The sequence below is a fragment of the Acinonyx jubatus genome, chromosome B2, assembly GCF_027475565.1.
Source record: "Acinonyx jubatus isolate Ajub_Pintada_27869175 chromosome B2, VMU_Ajub_asm_v1.0, whole genome shotgun sequence".
NCBI lineage: Eukaryota > Metazoa > Chordata > Mammalia > Carnivora > Felidae > Acinonyx > Acinonyx jubatus.
The window spans coordinates 13169991-13182320 of record NC_069385.1 but is presented as its reverse complement, the minus strand read 5'-3'; the positions used below and the strand labels follow the sequence as shown (position 1 = coordinate 13182320).

The 12330-nt window shown below is 36.4% G+C and overlaps 1 protein-coding gene across 6 annotated transcripts in view; it reads right to left on the bottom strand.

Moving 5' to 3' along the window:
- Positions 1-12330, bottom strand: part of IPCEF1 (interaction protein for cytohesin exchange factors 1) — a 181093-nt gene that overhangs the window by 156385 nt on the left and 12378 nt on the right. For 5 of the 6 annotated variants that reach the window (XM_053222064.1, XM_053222067.1, XM_053222063.1 and 2 more), the window contains exon 2: positions 6129-6210. The gene's annotated coding sequence lies outside the window, so the exon portion shown is untranslated. Of the gene's footprint in view, positions 1-6128; positions 6211-7859; positions 9730-12330 lie in introns of those variants that run through there. The other variant, XM_053222065.1, reaches the window with a different exon arrangement.

Below are 12330 nucleotides of genomic sequence, written 5' to 3'. Positions count from 1 at the left end.
TCTCAGGCACTGTTTCCTTCTCGATTCCCTTCCTCTGGCTTCAGGATCCTCTCTTGGTATCAATCATTACTTTCCAAGCCTAACCATATGGGTCGTGTCTTATTTTTATCAGTATGTGAAAGGCACAAAATTAAATGGAGATATGAAGGGGAAAATAATCTATTTAGATCAAAAAAACAAAACAAAACACCAAAAGCAACAATTGGCTTTGGCTATGGTACTCCAAGTTTAGCAAGATTACATTTGAATAAAGTTCCTGCTGATATAAAAATGCTTGAAGTCTGTTTCATGTCTCCAGAGTACAACCTCAAGCATGGTCTTTCCAAATACAAAACAAAAGGAAGAACAAAAAGAACAAGAGGAGGAGGGGAAGGAGGAGGAGCGAGAGGAGGAGAAGGGGCAGGAGGAGGAGGAGAGGGAGGAGGAGGAGGAGGAGGGGAAGAGGAAGAAGGAAAGAAAATTCTTGGCTTTCAAGAGGTAATCATTTCTAAGTCCCTCAAATTTTAAACCACAACACAAACATCTGCTCAAATTCTTCCCCTGTCTGCTTAACAAAGTGCATCATACTTTAAATTCATACATTTTCCCAAAGATATAAAGCATAGTTAAATTATGAGATTATTCTTAGAACACTAATTTAGGATAAATTGATCTTGTCTGAATTTCATTCTGTTGTTTTGGATTTTAATCCACATATCTGTTTTCTTATTTCTATTCGTATATTGTGATCAGACGCAACAGCAAAGTAAAATGAAAACAAAAATTCCTGAGTGAATTATAAATCCTAGAATGTGACTATAGTTCTTACGTATCAAAGAAGCTAAAATATAAGGAATGATTATTTTCCACCATTTTGAGTTTTATTTTTCCAATCTGTGTCTAATTCAAGAGCGTCATTTTTTCTTTTCTCTTCACATATTTTGGCCACTTCACAGCTCATTACACTCTGGAAAGAAAGAGACTGGATAAAATAAAATGAGATGAAACTAAAATGAGTGCAATTGGCCTCAACAGCCCTGAGGAAAAGCTTTATTTTAAGGAAGCCTAGAAAACCTGGCTCTGATAAAGCTTTTTGTGCTCTGAGAATGTAAATTATCTTCAATATTCTTAATTCCTGTCATACTGATTACAAAACATAAGAATAGATTTTTAGACATACTATTTGTAGACATTCTATTTTATTAAATAATATGAAAAGTTGCTCAAATCCAGCTATCACACTGTACATTCAGAGAAGTATTTGCTAGAATACTACATCTTTTCTCAAACAAATATATGCACACACACACACACACACACACACACACACATGCATGTACATGTACACAAATGAGTATTAATTTTGGTTTGCTGTTCCAATATTTCAAATACTTATGATAGTAAGTACTTATGATACTTATGATAATATTTCAATACTTATGATAGTTCTAGAAGAAGGTTAGTAATTACAATATGTGGATAAACACAACCTGCAGATGACACAAAAAAATTTTGCCTCATGAACTTTCACTATGTAGTAGATAAACATTTCAGGAAAGGGGATAGTATGTACCTTTAAATTTCTTTCTCAGCGTGCCTGGTGGCTCAGTCAGTTGGTTAAGTATCTGGCTCTTAATTTTGGCTCAGGTCATGATCAAACTGTGAGATCCAGCCCTGGGTCTGGCTCTGTGCTGACAGCATGGAGCCTGCTTGGGATTCTCTCTCTCCCTCTCTCTCTGCCTCTCCCCCACCCTCGTGCACACACTATCTCTTTCTCTCAAAATAAATAAACATTATACATGAATGAATGAATAAATACATAAATAAATAAATAAATAAATAAAATTTTCAACTTTTGGAAAAGTAAAACATAATGAGCATCCAAAACCCCAAGGAACTTTAAAAAACTTTTCAGAAGGTAGAGGAGGGAATAGTTCTCAATTCTTTTTGTGATGACAGCACAACCCTGATAGCAAAACCTGACACAGATATTATAAGAAAATTATAGACCAGCATTTTTCATGGACATAGATGTAAAAGTTTATAAAAAAAATATTGGCAGTTGAATCCAGCAATATATAGAAATGATATTATATCATAACTATGGGGAGTTGATCCCAGACTTAACATTCGAATATCAATATAAATGACCATATTTTCAAAATACAGAGAGAAAACCAATGATCATCTCAATAGATGCAGAAAATGTGTTTGTCAAAATTCAAAACCCATTTGTGATTAAAAAACGAAAGACCTCCAAGTATGCAAGTAATAGAAGGGAACACCATCTAATAAAATGCCATCCATGAAAAAAACTTGCAGCTAACATCATATTTATGGTAAAATATTAAATACTCCTCTATGGTTAGGAACAAAGCAAAGGATTTCTCATCTTGCTACTTCTGTCTATCCTTGTGTGGGTAGTGATAGGTGGTATAATAAGGTAAGAAGAAAAAAATAATAAAAGACTTAGAGATTTAGAAGAGAAAAGACAAAACTGTTTCCTAAAGAAAATCTTAAGGAAAATCAAAACATTGCTTAGAAAATCCTAAGAAATCCTCATAGAAAATCCTAATAACATTGCTTAGAAAATCCTAAGAAATCCACGTAGAAAATCCTAATAAATATTCTTTAAAAAAAAATCTTAAAAGTAATCATTGAATTTACCATGGTCACAGGATAAAAGATTAATATAAAAATTATATTATATTTCTGTGTAGTAGCAAAAAATTGGGAAATAACATTTGAAAAACAATTCCCTTTACAATATCATCAGAGAATAATTTGGCATAATTTTAACAAAAGCATGTAAAGTCTTTAAACTGAAGACTACTGTGACTTGCTGAGAGAAGATCTAAAGAAGACCTAAATAAATAGAGAGATATACTATGTTCATGGATAAGACTTAATATTGTTCAGATGTCAATTCTCACCAAATTGGCTGGTATGTTCATTCACTCTCAATCAAAATCCCAGCAAGATATTTCTGTAGAAATTGACAAGCTGATTCTAAATTTTTTGTAGAAATGAAAATGCCTATAGTAGCAAAAATAATTTTGAAAAAGAAAAATAAAGATGGAGGATTCATAGTACTTCTTAATTTCAAAACTTACTACAAAGCTAGAGAATCCAGACAATATGGCATTGGTACAAGAAAAGACAAATAGATCACTAATATGAAATAGAGAATCCAGAAATAAACTCACATCAGTCAATTTATTTTCAACAAAGAAACCAAAATAATTCAATAGGGAAATGGAAGGTGTTTTCTCTTTTCCTTTTCTTTTTCTTCCTTAAACATATCTGGAAATTTGTATACTCACTCATATGGGAAAAAGTAAATATCAACTTCTACTCATTCCACAAACAAAACTTAATGTGAAATGCCTTATGTATCAAAAGTAAAAGTTATAACAATACTGTTTCTGGATGAAAACAGAGGATAATATCTTTACAGCCTCAGGGTAAGGAAAGATTTCTTAGATGTGACACAAACAGGGAAAAAACATAAAATAATTTGATAAATTAGATGAAATAAAAAAATAAAAACTGTTGTTCATCAAGATATCATAAGATAAAAAAGCAACTTATAGGCCAGGAGAAAATATTCATAATACATATATGTAACAGAAAGATTGTAGCCTGAATATATAAAAAGTCTTATAAATAGAAAAACAAAAGAACAATCCAATTAAAAAATAGAAAATAAATTTGAACAAGCCCTTCACAAAAAAGATATATAAATAGCCAATAAATACATGAGAATGTGCTCAATATTTCATCAAAGAAACACAAATTTTACTTTAACAGAATAACTAAAATCAATAGGGTTAACAACACTGAGTACGGAGAATATGTAGAATAACCGTGATATGACAAACACTATAGGAAATGTTTGACTACACCTACCCTCCTAATTCCACTCCAAGTAATTACTCAAAGAAAAAAGAGTAAATGTCCTTAAAGCTATTCATAGCAACTTAACTCTAATAGCAAAAAGTTTGAAAAATCAAATATTCATCAACAAAATAATGGATAAATACATTACCTTATATCCAAACAATGTACTTATATCAGCAATAAAAAAAATGAACCGCTGACACACAAAACAACATGAAGCATCTTAGAAACACATAAGAGTACCTGCTATATCATTCCATCTACATGAAGTTCAAGATCAAAGGAAAACTAATCTATAGTGATAAAAATCAGAACAGTGGTTGCCTATATAGTGGGTGGAAATTTACAGGAAGGAAATTCAGGAAACCTTCTGGAATAATGGAAAAGTTCTAATTTCTGACTGGAGGTTATATAGATATATACATTCATAAAATCTAAAACTGCATGCTTAATAAGGAAGTGCTCAAAAAACAAAAGGATAGAGATGGGTCAAAGGGACATATTAGCCAATCGGAAAAGAACTCAATTGCCAAGACCAGAACAATTTAAACAACAAAATAAATAACATATTATTGAATTCTAACTGAAAATATAACAGACGTATTCATGAGTCCTTGCTGATATAAATAAAATATTGAATAATAAATAAAGAAGAGGAGACAAATCCTTATGACAGAATTCCAAATAATACACATAGATACCATTCCTCCAAGAAGTGAAGCTAAATTTGCTTCCAAAGAAGAGAGTATTGAGGTGCCTGGGTGGCGCAGTCGGTTAAGCGTCCGACTTCAGCCAGGTCACGATCTCGCGGTCCGTGAGTACGAGCCCCGCGTCAGGCTCTGGGCTGATGGCTCAGAGCCTGGAGCCTGTTTCCGATTCTGTGTCTCCCTCTCTCTCTGCCCCTCCCCCGTTCATGCTCTGTCTCTCTCTGTCCCAAAAATAAATAAACGTTGAAAAAAAAATTTAAAAAAAAAAACAAAGGAGAGAGTATGAAAAAAGAAAAGTAGTAACTCCTGATATGGTGCATCACCCTCCTTGTGCATATGAAAAACTCAAATTAATGTACATTGAGCCAGAATTAAGTGGAAAATAAATTACTTTCCTGAAACTTGATTCCTTTAATTTTTAAAAAATTTTTTAATCTTTATTTATTTTTGAGAGAGACACAGAGTGTGAGCAGGGGAGGAGCAGAGAGAGAGGGAGACACAGAATCTGAAGCAGGCTCCAGGCCCCAAGCTGTCAGCACAGAGCCCGACGTGGGGCTTGAACTCACGTACCGTGAGATCATGACCTGAGCTGAAGTCAGATGCTCAATGGACTGAGCCACCCAGGTGCCCCCAAACTTGATTCCTTTAAAAGTTCAATACTCTTTTCCCCATGGCATATAATCCAGAGGTTATCAAACTATCTACAGTTTGAGGGCACCTGGCTAAGTGTCTGACTGTTAATCTTGGCTCAAGTCAAGATCTCATGGTTAGTGGATTCAAGCCCCACATCATGCTCTGTGCAGGCAGCATGGAGCCTGCTTGGGAATCTCTCTCTCCCTCTCTCTCTCTGTCCCTCCTCTGCTCCTGTGCATGCCTCCTCCCTCCCCCTCTCTCTTTCTCTCTCAAAAATAAGTAAATAAACTTTAAAAAGAAACCGAAAAAATGAACTATCTACAGTTTGAAGGGGCCAGTTTTTCTTTTTAATTCTAATCCATTGCAGACTGATACTTCTATAAAAGACAAATTAATTACCAGAAAAATAAAATTTTTAAAAGGCACACAAGCTACAAGAACTCAAAATTTCATTAGATTTAATAAACACAAAATTGCTGTGTTGAGTTGGTAGAAAATTTCTAGAGTTACTCTCAATTTCTGAATGTATTTCATCATGGATCAGTAATTTTGTGAACTGGCACTGGTCCACAGACCACATTATTTTTTAAGTTTATTTATTTGTGTGTGTGTGTGTGTGTGTGTACAAGCAGGGGAGGGGCAGAGAGAGAGGGAGAGAGAACCCCAAGCAAGCTCCACACTGTCACCTCAGAGCCCGACGTGGGGCTTGAACCCACAAACCATGAGATCATGTCCTGAGCCAAAACCAAGAGTCAGACATTTAACCAGCTGAGCCACCCAGGCGCCCCCCACAGACCACATTTGGAGAAGGAATTATACAGTTTGCAATGTAAGAAAGAGAAGGATTCATTAATTCACTTCATTCATTCATTCATTCATTCATTCAATAAATACATGTCAAATGCTTACCATGTGTCGAGTACCGCCACAGGCAATAGGGAATCAGTGTGAATATGACCTACAACATCCCTAATCTCTTGAAGTTTATAATCTGGAAAAAAAAAGAAAGATATACTTTTTTTAAAAACCTAATAATTAAATCACCTGGGGAAAATATCAGAAAGTAGTATCAGGGACAAAGGGATAGAAAAGTGTGATAGTGTCTGGGTGGCTCTTTTGGATTGAGGATCAGGGAGGACTTCTCTAAGAGGCTGACACTTGACTAAGATCTAAATGATTAGAAAAGATTTGGCCGTGTTAAGTTCAAACGGAAGAGTATCACAGGCAGAGGATACAAGTGGTGCAAAACTCCTCCTAGGTACTTCCATTTCCAGCAAGATGGAGTGACAGATACAGGATTCACCCTCCTTCTTGAAACAACAACAAAAATTGGACAAACTATATGAAACAATGGCTTTCATGACATTGGAAGTCAGGAAATGTAGGACAGTGGTCCCTGAGAGATAGGAAACCAGTGAGGTAAGTCTCATGATCACTTCAGTTTAGGGCATGGAGAAGCTTTCAGTCCCCAGAGAAGTGGGGGGAACACTAGGTAGAGTGTAGAGGTCCTTCTGAGTTGAGAAAACTTTGCTGGGAACACCAAAGCAATCAGAGTTCACAGGGCAGAGGAATAGAGAAAAGATAGTTATACAGAAAAAAGACTTCAAGAGATTTGCAGAGGATCTCCATTAAGTATTCACAAGGAGTAATAGTTAATAAGCCAACAAAGGACATGAAATAAAATTGTAAAAAATATACAATTAATCACAAAGAAGACAGAATAAGGACACCTGGATGACTCAGTTAGTTGAGTGTCTGATTCTGGATTTTGGCTTAAGTCATGATTCCAGCATGGTAGGATCAAGCCCCACTTTGGGCTCCATGCTAAGTGTGGGGCTTGCTTAGATTCTTAGATTCTTAGAGTCTCTCTCTCTCCTCCTCTCTCTCTCTCTCTCCCCCCAACCTGCTGCCCCTGACCCCTCCTCACGCTATCTCTAAAACAAACAAACAAAAAGAACAAAAAACAAAGAAGACAGAATTAAAGGAAAGAGGACAAACAAATCAACATGACAAATAGAAAGCAAATAGCAATATGCTACGTTTAAAACCAACTGCATAAATAATCACATTTAATGTAAATGCTCTAACACTCCATTAAAAGATGGAGATTGTCAAATTGGATATAAATAAACAATATCCAACTGTGACCTACAAGAAATGTATCAAAAATGAAGATGCAAATAGGTTAAGAGAAAGGGTAGAAAAATTATAAACCATGGTAACAATCAAAAGAAAGCTATGTTAATATCAGACAAATTGTACCTAGGGCAAAGTATATTAGCTGGGACATAAAGGGGCATTTCATAATGCCAAAGGGGTTGATTCATCAAGAAGATCCAAAAACCCTATGCGTTTGGGTTTTTTTAAGTTTATTTACTTATTTTGAAAGTGAGAACCGGGAGGGGCAGAGAGAGAGGGAGAGAGAGAATCCCAAGCAGGCTCCACACTGTCCACAGAGCCTGATGAGGGACTCGAATGGACACACCAATCATGAGCTGAGCCAAAATCAAGAGTCTGGTTAACCAACTGAGCCACCCAGGCACCCTAGAGCCCTACAAGTTTAAACAGATAGTAACAGAGCTTCAAAATACATGGAGCAAAAACTGATAAAAACTGCCAGAAAAAAAATAGAAAACTCACCGTTACAGTCAGAGATTTCAGCGCCTTTCTCTGCTGCCACCAGTGATACATTTGTTACAACTAACATCTCATTATCATCCAAAATCCATAGTTTACATGACTGTTCACTCTTGGTGCTGTACATTTTATGGGTTTTGAAAAATCTATAATGGCACGTATCCACCAGGAGAGTAACATACAGAATATTTTCATTGCCCTGAAAGTCCTCTCCTTAACCCCACCCCATCAACCTCTGATTTTTTACTGTCTTCATAGTTTTGCATTTTCCAGAATGTCATACAGTTAGAATCATACAGTAGTAGCCTTTTCAAAACTGGCTTCTTTAACTTAGAAGATTCATTTAAGGTTCCTCCATGCTTTTTCATGGCTGGATAGCTCATATCCATTTAGCACTTAAGAACATTCCATTGTCTGGATAGGCCACAGTTTGTTTATCCATTCCCCTAGTAAGGAAATCTTGGTTATTTCCAAGTTTTGGCAACTGTGAACAAAGTTTCTATAAATACCTGTTGTGCAGATTTTTGTGTGGACGTAAGTTGTCAAGTCCTTTGGATAAATACCACAGAGTGCAATTGAAGGATAGTATGGTAAGGATTGGTTTTGTTCTGTAAGAAACCGCCAAACTCCCTTCCAAAATAGCTGTGCTCTTTTTCAGTCGCATCATCAACGCATGAGAGTTCCTGTTGCTCCACTCCCCCACTGGCATTTGGTGTTGTCAGTGGTCTGGGTTTGGGCCATTCTAATGGGTTGTTTTAATTTGCATTTTCCTGAACAACAGTATGATGCTAGGCATCTTTCATATGCTTATTTGTCTTCTGTATCTTTGAGGAGGTGTATACGCAAATATTTTGCCCATTTTTTAATTGTGTTGTTTGTTTTCTTTTTGTTGAGTTTTAAGCATTCCTTGTATATTTTGGATAGCAGTCCTTTATCAGATATGCCTTTTGCAAATATTTTCCCAAGTCTGTGGCTTGTCTTCTCATTCTCCGGCAATGATTATATATTTTAATGCAGCATCTTTTAACACTAGCTGTGCCTTTGATTCACCAAGTCTAGCCAGGTATATATTGAAAAATAAGATAAAAATAAAAATATTGCCAGGAACACAAAATAACAAAATACACTAATACATACTGTCATCCAAGCATTTGCTTCTATATTCTCTCTATGCTGAGAAAATGTTAAAAATCCACTTAGACTTAGAAAATGGACAAAATGAATTCTGCTGAGGTTGTTCTTCAGTGAGTCAGATTTTTCCGTGTGATTGTAGGCACCCTTGGAGATCACGGAGTGAAGAGTAACAGAAAGATAATGAGAAGGGAAATAGAATTATATCATTTGATATTTTGCTCCCAGCAATCATTACTGTTACGACATTTTAAAATTGTGGAGACTTTTAAGTTTTCCTTTAGGGAAATGATTGTTGGTTTTAATTGTTGAAAGTAATGTGAGGGATCGTTCCCACATACGCAGCTGAAGTTGTTAAACTGAAAGGAATGAAAATTTCCAGTCTTTTATCAGGTGAAAAATGTCCAGATCCTGCCTATCAGGTCATCTTCCCCACTCTTCCCTATCTACTTTTGTAAGTTTGGAATTTTCCATAATAATAAAAGTAAATTTTTTTTGAGAGAGAAAGAGCATGAGCAGGTGAAGGGCAGAGAGATGGGGAGAGAGAGAATCCCAAGCAGGCTCTGCACTGTGAGCGTGGACCCAATGTGGGGCTCAGTCTCACGACTGTGAGATCATGGCCAAGACTGAGAGAAGGACACTCAACCAACTGAGCCACCCAGGTACCCCCAAAGTTAGATTATTTTTAATGAATGCTTAAATATATTGAAATTTATTAATGTGGCTTATTCAACTGATGAACCATGTGGAAAACATCTATCAAAGCTTTCATCAAAGAAAATTTGAGGTAAGCCAAAGACTTAAATATATAAGATAAAGTAATAAAACTATGAGAAGTAAATATAGGGCAATTTCTTCCTTTTTGGAGAGGAGAACGCTTTCCTAAGCAATACACAAAACCCAAATTCCAGAAAGATTAGTGAGTTAAGACTGTATAAAAAAATGTTTTTTTCTGCACAGAAAAAAATACCAAACAAAGTCAAAATACAAATGATCAACTGGGAAAAATATTTCAACACATATGACAATGAGCTCATTTCCTTCATATATAAAGACCTCTTACAAATCAGTTATAAAAGGCCATTAAACCAACAGAAAAAATGACAAAGAACTTAGAGGCAGTTCATAGAAAAGAAACACAAATGATTTATAACATGAAATCATCAAGAAATGAAAAGTAAAATGTCAGTGTTATACAGTTTTTCATTTATTGGAAGCAATTCTTAAAATCTATGTCATTAAGATAGATATTTAAGTGAAAAAAAAAAACAAGATATAGACCAATCTATACAGTGTGCCTCTACCTGTTTAAAAACAACTATATTTATAAATATGTGTGTAGGGGCGCTTCGGTGGCTCGGTCAGTTGAGCTTCTGACCCTTGATTTTGGCCCAGGTCAGGATCCTGGGGTCATGGGAGTGAGCCCGACCATGGCCTCCACACTGAGCATGGAGCCTACCTAAGATTCTCTCTCTCTCCCCTTGCCCCTCTCCCACTTGCATGTGATCTCTCTCTAAAAAAAATAAAAAATAAATATATGTGCGTATATACATATATATGTATGCATGCTTAGATTTGCATAGAACATTCTAGAAGAACAATATGCAAACTGGTTACTGTGGTTTCTTCCATGGTGGGAATCTGGAAATTTTGGATGAAGAATAAATATAACTTTTCAACCTGTGTTTTTCCATAACGTTTAAAAATTTTTTTTTGAGGGGAGGGCACAAGTGAGCAAGGGACAGAGAAAGAGAGGGAGAGAGAGAGGGAGAAGCGGGGCTCACTGAAGTGAGGCATGAGCTCACCCTAAGCCGGGCTCAAACTCACGAACCATGAGATCATGACCTGAGCCGAAGTCAGATGCTTAACCAACTGAGTCACCAAGGCGCCCAAGTAATGTTTAAATTTTTAAATGAATGTCTGCATCACCTTATCAGTGAAGTATAATTAATAAAACAAACTAAATTATATTATTCAACAAGTATTTTCTGAGCATCTGTTTTATACCACTCACTCTTTTAAGCACTGGGAGTACAGGTAGTGGACAAAAACGTGAGTCTCTGTCCTCAGAGCTCTAATGTGCTCCTGGGGGGGAAATAATAAAAGTCTCTGTTGAATTCTGTTCAGTCTAGTAATTTTGACCACAATTTCATGAACATTGCCTTTGGATGTCCCTTTGAAAGGGCGGACCTACCCTGCCGACTCCATCTTGTTCTGTGCCTTCACCTTGACCACGCCTCCTCCCCTTGAGTAACCTCCCGCTCACCTGCCTCACAGGACTCCGACTCTTCCCCAGCCAATCAGCTGAGGCCACAGCTATTACCTCACCAACTGCCCCTAGGCCCCAATAAAACCTTTGTCCTTTTGAAACTCTCTCTCTCTCCCCAGTATCTCACCGCTGCGTCGGTGCAGGTAGGGGATTGAGCTTGAGCTAGCTCAAATAAAGGCTCTTTGCTTTTGCATCGGACTCGGCTCCCTGGCAGTCTTTGGGGATCACGAATTCTGGGCATAACACCTTGTTTTATTTAAGTGAATATATTCAATTTCATATAACATAGTTACTATAGTTTCTTATTGATACAATTGTCATTGTCATAATTTGGATAGACTTTGCTGACTTAGGAGAAGCAAGACAAGGTTCATCCTTTATGCCTCCACATGTATTCATAATGTTTACGAATTTTGTGCTCCTTGCAACAAAACATTGCTCATTCTCTATCTTTGTTTTACAGTTTACATATTGAGAGTTAAGAAACTTCTCACTCCCTTGCCACTTAATTTGTTTTTTTAGGATTTAAATCTAATTTATGCCCTGAGGATTCAGAACAAAGACAATTCCAAAGTCACTTACTATTCTCATTTCCATTGCATCTCCATATCTTTTCCCCTAGATATAAACAATTAGGCCAACAAAAATGTAAAATTACAGCTGTCAAGACTGTTTCACTTGTTTAAAAAATGCATATTTTGGTTAAATGATGGAGTCAGCAAAAGAACAATGTTTCTAAAGCATGTTTAATGAACCCTAAGATTGTTCTGTTCTGCCAGGAAGGTAGTTCCTTGGCCAATAAATTGGGGAAAGCTGCTCATTAAATTTCCCTATAACTAAACATTTTCTCCTCGTTGGGGATTTATAACACATGTCAGCATATCAGTGGCCCTAAAAAAAAAATCCCTCAGTGAAGAAGTTTGCCTAATTTTTTTTTTCAACATTTATTTATTTTTGGGACAGAGAGAGACAGCATGAACGGGGGAGGGGCAGAGAGAGACAGAGCATGAACGGGGGAGGGGCAGAGAGAGAGGAAGACACAGACTCGGAAACAGGCTCCAGGCTCTGAGCCAT